Consider the following 7,600-nt stretch of genomic DNA (forward strand, 5'->3'; position numbering starts at 1 on the left):
GGTACCTGTGTATCAGCTATCTATTGCTACGTAATAAACATTCCAAGCGGTGTCTTAAAACAGTGAGGGTTTGTTACTTTGCCTGATTCTGTGGGTTGGCTGGGTGATCTTCGGCTGGTTCACCTGGCCTCCCTCATGTAGCTGCGTTGGTTGCCGGAAGGTCTAAGATGGCCCCTGCCTGGTAGTTTAGGCTGGCTGATGGCTGGAACACCTTGGTGCCCCTCCTTACGGCCTCTCATCTTCCAATAGGCTAGACTGGCTTCCTTGCATGGGCCTCAGGACGGCGCTCCAAGAGGAAAAGGTCCCAGTCCCCCAAGCACTTACGAAGCCTCTGTTTACCCAGTGTTTACTGGTATCCCATTGATCAAAGCAGGTCACCTGGCCAAGAGTAGCGTCAGCTGGGGAGGAGGCTTGGCCCCTGCCCCTCGATGGGAGCAGTGGCAGAGGAGACAAAGCTGGATCCCCACTTAGCTGCTGGACCAGCGAGATCATAGATGGGTGTGTCCACCCATAGGTGGGGAGATGTCAAAGGGAGCAGATGTGGGGGAGCCTGGGTGGCTCAGTCGGTTAAGCGTCTGACTTCGGCTCAGGTCATGATCTCACGGTCCGTGAGTTCGAGCCCTGCGTCAGGCTCTGTGCTGACATCTCGGAGCCTGGAGCCTGCTTCGGATTCTGTGTCTCCCTCTCTCTCTGCCCCTCCCCTGTTCATGCTCTGTCTCTCTCTGTCTCAAAAATAAATAAACATTAAAAAAAAATTTAAAAAAAAAGGGAGCAGATGTGGATGACACCCACACTTGGGCCTGCACTAGGGGAGCTGGAGCCCCAAGACCACCCCTGGCTGTCCCCTAGTCCCCAGGCTCTCCGAGCCTTGGTGCTAAACAGGATAGGACTTGAGGAAAGCCACTGCGGTGGGGAAGGAAGGTGGGTCCTGAGGAGAAGTCAGTCCCCATGGAAGGGGGAGTGGTTTCCAAAAGCTGGAGAGAGGCCCGAAGAATGACAGTCTTTCTCAGGAGCCTGCACACCAGAGCTCAGTGAGGAGCCGGTTGTGTTTATGAGGAGATTGCCAGTGGCAGCAAGAGAGATGCTCCCATTTTCCTTCAGGAAAGTTGCCTTTTAGTTCCAAGACGTGCGTCTGGCCGCCAGCCTCTTGTTGGGAGACAGCGCTCAGGACCAGCTCTAGCTGAGGCCACGCTCTTTCTGGGAAGTACCCGCCAGTGGCTGGGCGTGGCAGGGGCACTTGGGCCCGGCCATTTCTGTCCAGTGCGAGTCTTCTAAGAACAATCTTTGCTCTACAACTGCATGCTGCCCTGGCCAAATGTCAGAGCTGTACCACCGTCTGAGGGTCTCCCTGAGTCGTCCCCTTGCCCTCATCTTTCATGGGCCTTATGCCCCCTGAGCCCTCTGCTCTGCTATGATTATTGAGCATTTATTATGCCCCAGGCACCGTGCTAAGTGATCTGTGCACGTTGCCGTTTAGTACCCACGGCAATGTATGAAGCAGGGGCTGATATGATCCCCATTCTCTGGGTGAGGAAACTGAGGAGCAGAGAGATTATACAGCTGGCCCGGAGGCCTTCGGCCAGTACGAGGCCAGGCCGGGTGTTTGAGTCTGCGCCTCTGGAGGGCAGGTCCCTGGGCCGCGACTGGGCAGTCTCATTTCTATGGCCTCCCAGCCTCAGGTTTTCTAGACTTTCATTTCCTCCAAACTGAAAACACCACACTTCAGTTCTTGGAATCTAATTTTGGAATGAAGTTTCCTGGGACTCGGGTCAGACATTCATCAGCAGGAGCTAAAATTAAAGGCTTCTCCTCAGCGTGCCTGTGTCAGAATGGCCCCCACGGAGACTTGAGTCTGACTTGAGTCAGAAGGAAGGCACCCCATGCGTGTGGAGCATGAGCAAGGCTCAGCTTCCCCAGCTTCAGCAGGGCCTCACAAGCCAAAAGACCTGAGCTGGATGGAGGCTGCAAGTTCGAGGAAGGCCGAGGTCTGTTGACCCCTCGCACCAGAAATGCACCCAGTGAATGACATGGGGGGGGGGGGTTCCCCGCACGGCGCCCGCCTCACCACAGAAGCACAGAGTTCCCTGCCCCAGGGAGGACCAGCCCCTCACCATGAGTCAAGAGGACTGAGAACGCCTCTGGTGGGGAACCAACTCCTGTACCCCTCGAGTAGTACCATCAGAACACATTGACAGCCTCCCGCTAAGGCTCCGCTAAACTCTTCTACTGGTCGGAATCCTCATTCCATCCGTAACGCCTGACCCATACATCTGTGTCGCCTAGATATCCTCCTAGATATCCGCCCACTACCGCCCACAAGGAGGAATCCTTCAAACTCCCTGCAGGGATCGCTCACATCAAACGAATGAAACAGACATAGCGGAACAGAATCGAAAGGGAGCAGAGCAGGCCACCCTGAAATGTGCCACTTTGACACAGGGATTATTTTGAGCCGAAGGCAATCAGGACACACCCGACTCAGGGAAACTTTTACCTCTCCCTAGTGCCTGAAAGAATTTAGATAAAGGTCCTGTGTCAGAAGGAGAGTTATTGCCAAAGAAACCTTTTTATCTGAAAGACTTATCTGTATGGCAGGGCAAACGTTTGATTACCATACATCTGCGCTTATCTCCCTGTGAGTTGTTCTTCTCCCCTTGGAAGCCCCAAGCTGCTAACTCACCTGAACCCCTCGGTCTGAGGGCACCTGGCCCAGGACACCTCCAGCGGCCAGCCCGCCTGGCCCTCTCCCTATGTCCCTCCCGCCACAAGGCCAGTTGCACGCCCTGCCAAGAAGACCGGGCCCCAGCCGCCAGCCTCCAGCACAGACGTTGAGATGCAAAGGCCGGGCCTTGTCATCCAGTGAAGCCCAGGCCAGATGCGCCTCCCCTACAGGCGCCAGGGCTGGAGGCTTCTGCCGGAAAGGAAGTGCCTGCACCAGGACGGTCCCGGAGCGAACCCTGCCACTCCATTGGGTGCACAGGTGACCTCAGCGCGCAGAATGAGCGGGTGCTGTCGATGCCACTGATCCACCGCCCTCGCCACCACCAGCCCTGGACTGACAAACACCTAGATCTGTTGACCTCAGCCGCCGCCTGTTGGCCTTTCCTTTGGAGACCATCACTGCTTTCACGGAACACAAGAAGCCGGACTGTCAGCTTCGTAGACGTCCGACCCCTGCCAGGACTTAGAATGCAAAAACCCCAAAGCCTTGAGCTGCCTCAGCTGCCAGAGACAGTTCACAGGGGCCTGGAAGCTGCTGCACGTGCCCTGTGGGACCAAGGATTGTTCTTCCACCAGACAGGACCTGAGGCCCCCGAGGCCCGGCTGCCGGGCCTGGCAGAGGTGGCCGCCGCTGTCTCGGCAAAGGTGAAGTCAGAAGCTGAGGTCACAGGCCCCCGAGTGAGCAGAACCCCACCTGCCCCGTCTATGCAAAGACGCTCAGCTCCTTCAAGTGCACATGTGATTGCATACAGGCCCTACGAGTGGCCCTACACCTGTGATCGATGTCCCCATATTTGTACCAAGAAGCACCAAGCTCAACTGCCCAAGACCCACGGGCAGCTGCAGACTCAGAGCCCTGCAGGGCCACCTTGGAACAGGCCTCTGCCACTGCCCCTCTGAAGCCAGCACACTCCCATGCAGCAGGTGGGGGTGGGGGGAGGCACTGGAGCCTCGATCACAGCGGGGGTCCAGGAACCTGGGGCTCCTCCTGATGGTGGGGCTCAGGTAGGCCCCAGGGGGACCAACTGGGGAGCTACCACCGTGGAACAGAGAAATGAACCTGCAAAGAGCCAGATGTCCCCCCAAGAAGATGCCAGAGCCAGGGGGCAAGAGCTGCAGGCCTGGGGGCGTCTGTGAGTTGTATGGGAAGCATTTTACCAACAGCAGCAACCTGACAGTGTGCTGGTGCTCGCACACGCGAGCTCTGATCCTAGGCCTACGCCCGGAGCAGTGAGCTCTATACCACCACCGCATGCACAGTCTGGGGCTGGGCAGCTCCCGCTCTGAGTGTCGCCACCGCGGCATGTCTTTTGGCCTGGGTGCCACCTTGGACAAACAGCTGTGGCAGAAGCACCCCCAGATGGGTGGGGAGGCCTGAGCCGCAGGAATGCCCTCTCTGCTGCCCTTGGTACCTTGTACCACTTCTGTCGACCTCCTTGTCCTTCCTCTGCTGCCAGCAAATCCTCCCGCCCTGTCACACGCACACACACACACACACACACACGCACAAGGTATATAAGCCTCCGTTGCCTGATTGCCTCTGGGTCTCACATTTTTATGGGGCTCCTGTATGTACACATTAAATTTGCTTTTCTCCCGTTAATCTGTCTTATGTCAATTTAATTATTAGATCAGCCAAAGAACCTAGAAGGGAAGAGGGAAACATTTTTTCCACCCCTCTAAATCAACCAGTGCAAACCTGGCTTCTGGCCCAGGTACGTTGTCTTGGAAAATTACTAAGTCACTGTAAGAACCTGGGGAAATCACTCACCTCTTTGCGCCTCAGTTTTCTCATCTGTAAAAGGGGCGTAATAATAATACTTATCTCGTAACATTTTTACAAGGATTGCACAAAAGGGTGCCTGCAAAGTGCTCAGCATAGCGCTGGGCACACAGCCAGCACTTAGTGTATGTTAGCTATTGTCTCAGTCTGTTGGAGCTGTTATAACAATATTGTCGACTGGGTGGCTTATAAACAATAGAAATTTATTTCTCATTGTTCTGGACCCCAAGATCAAGGTGCGGGTAGCTTTGGTGTCTAGAGAGAGCGTGCTTTGTCCTTCGTAGCCATCCTCACATCGTATCCACACACAGTGGAAGGGGCAAGGGACTCTCTCTGAAGTCTCCTTCATGAGGGACATTATCCCGATCATGAGGGCTGCACTCTTAGGACAGAATCACTTCCCAAAGGCCCCGCCTCCTAGTACCATCACCTTGGGAGTTAGGATTTCAGCGTATGAATTTGGAGGGCCCATAAGCATGCAGACTATAACAGGTACCAGCTACCTTCTCGCTTTGGGTTCTTTAAAGAACAGGTCTTGGGGTGGTGGTTTATTTATAGGTGAGGCCAGGAGGTACAGTGGAGACTGGGGAAAGTGAAGGCAGAAAGGCCAGTGCAAGGTATTGTTCTGAGTGGGCTCCCGCTGGGGGGGCCATGGGCATGTGGAGCAGAGTGCCCGTTGCTTCTGTCCTGGTCACATATTCTCACACAGCCACGCAATCCAATTTCACTGTCAATTTCCAGCACTCACACCGGCCCCCCGGTTCACGCAAAGGGAAGGAGGGGAACTGCCAGTTATCAAGGGCTTCTGGGTGCTAGGGGGCTGTGCTCAGCACCCAATCCTCACACAACTCATAAGCGTGGGGATTAACATCCCCATTTTGCGGGGAACAAAACTGAGGCATAGAGAGGTTACGTATCGTACCCAAGATCACACAGCCTGTAAGAGGCAGAAATGGGACTCCAACACACAATAAGACTCCTGGCGTCCATCATCTCGATCTCTGCTCAATTGCACTGAAACAGCATGCAAAACACACACACACACACACACACACACACACCTAAAACAGTATGATTTTATGCAGTGCCCCCTGAGACCGGTGAGCGGATGAGACAGAGCCGGGTACTCAAAGTCAGGTGCCAAGAAGGCTAAGTTAGTGACCTGATGAAACACTTCCAGGCTCCTTCTCCTGAAGCATTGCTCTTCTGTTCTTGGGGAAGCCGAAGTCACAGTTTGCACACTGGGAAGGAGGGTGACCCCTCATTTGGGTTGACGAGGTGTCATTTTGCATAACACCCCCTCCCGGTCCCAGTCTCCCTGGTATTTTGTCCAAATCATGCTCAGAGACTGAGAGCATCTTTGCCAATAATTTACTTAACACGGGTTCACTGTGGGAATTATAATGTATGATACTATTTCACAATCAATAGCATGCGGGATAATGTCTCTTAATAAACCAATGGAGAAATACCATATTCCCCTGATAGGTTAATTACACCATTTTCCCAGGCAAAGGGGAGATGAAAGAAAGAAAGCCCAGGTGTGGTCGAGGTATAGCTTTCTAAGACGTAGTTCTTGGAAGAGCTGGCTTAGCCAACCAACAGCTGACGTCCAGCTGCCAGCGTGAATTGAAAGCCGGCTGTTGCTGGGGCACAAGGCTTTAGTGGAACAAAGACCCCAGTGTTGGCAAGCAAGATGATCTCCTTCACGGGGGCCACTGTATGGTTTTCACCACCACTGGCAAAGAGTGGCCTTGCCATGGCAGGAACTGATGTCCCAAGGTCTTCGAAGAGCTATTTAGATCAGCAAAGAGTAGCTTTGCCCGGACTTGATGGCTCTCGGTACGTCCTCACAGATTCCCGGTACTTAAGGTTTCACTGTCCGTTAGTCCTAATGTCAACCCCGTATGTTCCTACGGATAAACGCTCAGGGGCACAACCGTTTTGATGACGCCGCTTCCCCAGGGTAAACAAATTCACCCCCCGAACAAAACAACTCCACTTAAGCCATGAACAAGTGGATCTGGAATCATAACAAATCAACACGTAACATCTGGTTTTGACAATAAATTGTAGGTCTCCCTCTATAGGATGCTGTTAACAAGGAGCTTCCCTGTGGATTTAACATTTTTTATCCTCCCCACAGCCTTGAGATAAAGCTGCTTCTGGCACCATTTGACGGATGAGCAAAATGAGACCCAGACAGGTAGATAATTGCACAAAACCACCCTGCAAACCACCGGCACGGCTGGGACTGAAACCCAAAGGCCGGGCTCCACGGTCCCTGTCCTTTCTGCAGTTCCGTCCCGCAGTGTTCTTAGATCGGTCTCCATTCATTCGCTCACTTATTCACTCATTCATTCGCTCCTTCTGAGCACATGGTGCCAGTTTTCTCGTTTGCCTGTGTTTCTACAAACTCAGTGTCCAGAATGACACAGAACCCCAGGCTTGGGCACCCGGTCCCTGTGCACCTTGTGTCGCAGTGCCAGATCTTTGAACCTGCTTCTGGGCTTCCATCCCAGAGTGACTCCACCTGAGTAAGTCCTGGGTTCTTCATCCGCGACATGAGATCATCGGAGTGAGCTCTCACCTCAGGCAGCGGTGGGGGGTGAACGGAGACAACGGGCGGACGGAAAGTACTTGGCGCCCTGCCTGGCAAACAGGAAGCGCTCAGCAGAAGTGTAAAAGCCATGATGTCCTGTCCCAGGCAGGAAACACCACCCAGATCTGCACCTGGACGGCGGAGGCAGCAGCTCTAGGCCACCAGCAAATGGGAGTTTGGGTTTTGTTCTTAGCCAGGGACAATAGTTCAAAATTTATAACCCCCACCCCACTCCCCAGGAATATGGACCACATTTTAAGGAAACAGTTGGGGGCTGTGGGGAGGCGATTTCTAAGGAAAGGGGGCTTGCGAAATGTGGAACCTTCATTTCTGCATCTGTGCCCCATTTATCCTGGGAGTCTCCACTGAACCACACACGGAAGGCAGAATCAAAGGGGGCCATATTTGCATAATAAAAGAGGTGATTGAATTCAAACGTGTGGAGTCTTTACCTTTCAGAGTCCCCAATCCTTTTGTTCTCCTGTCTAATCATT

General features: G+C 53.7%; 1 pseudogene; it reads left to right on the forward strand.

Moving 5' to 3' along the window:
* Positions 1 to 775: 775 nt before the first annotated feature.
* LOC128778381 (zinc finger protein 296-like) lies at positions 776 to 4,192 on the forward strand (annotated as a pseudogene).
* Positions 4,193 to 7,600: the final 3,408 nt, after the last annotated feature.

This window comes from Panthera pardus, unplaced genomic scaffold (genome assembly GCF_024362965.1).
Source record: "Panthera pardus isolate Hobbes unplaced genomic scaffold, ASM2436296v1 HiC_scaffold_2, whole genome shotgun sequence".
Lineage (NCBI taxonomy): Eukaryota > Metazoa > Chordata > Mammalia > Carnivora > Felidae > Panthera > Panthera pardus.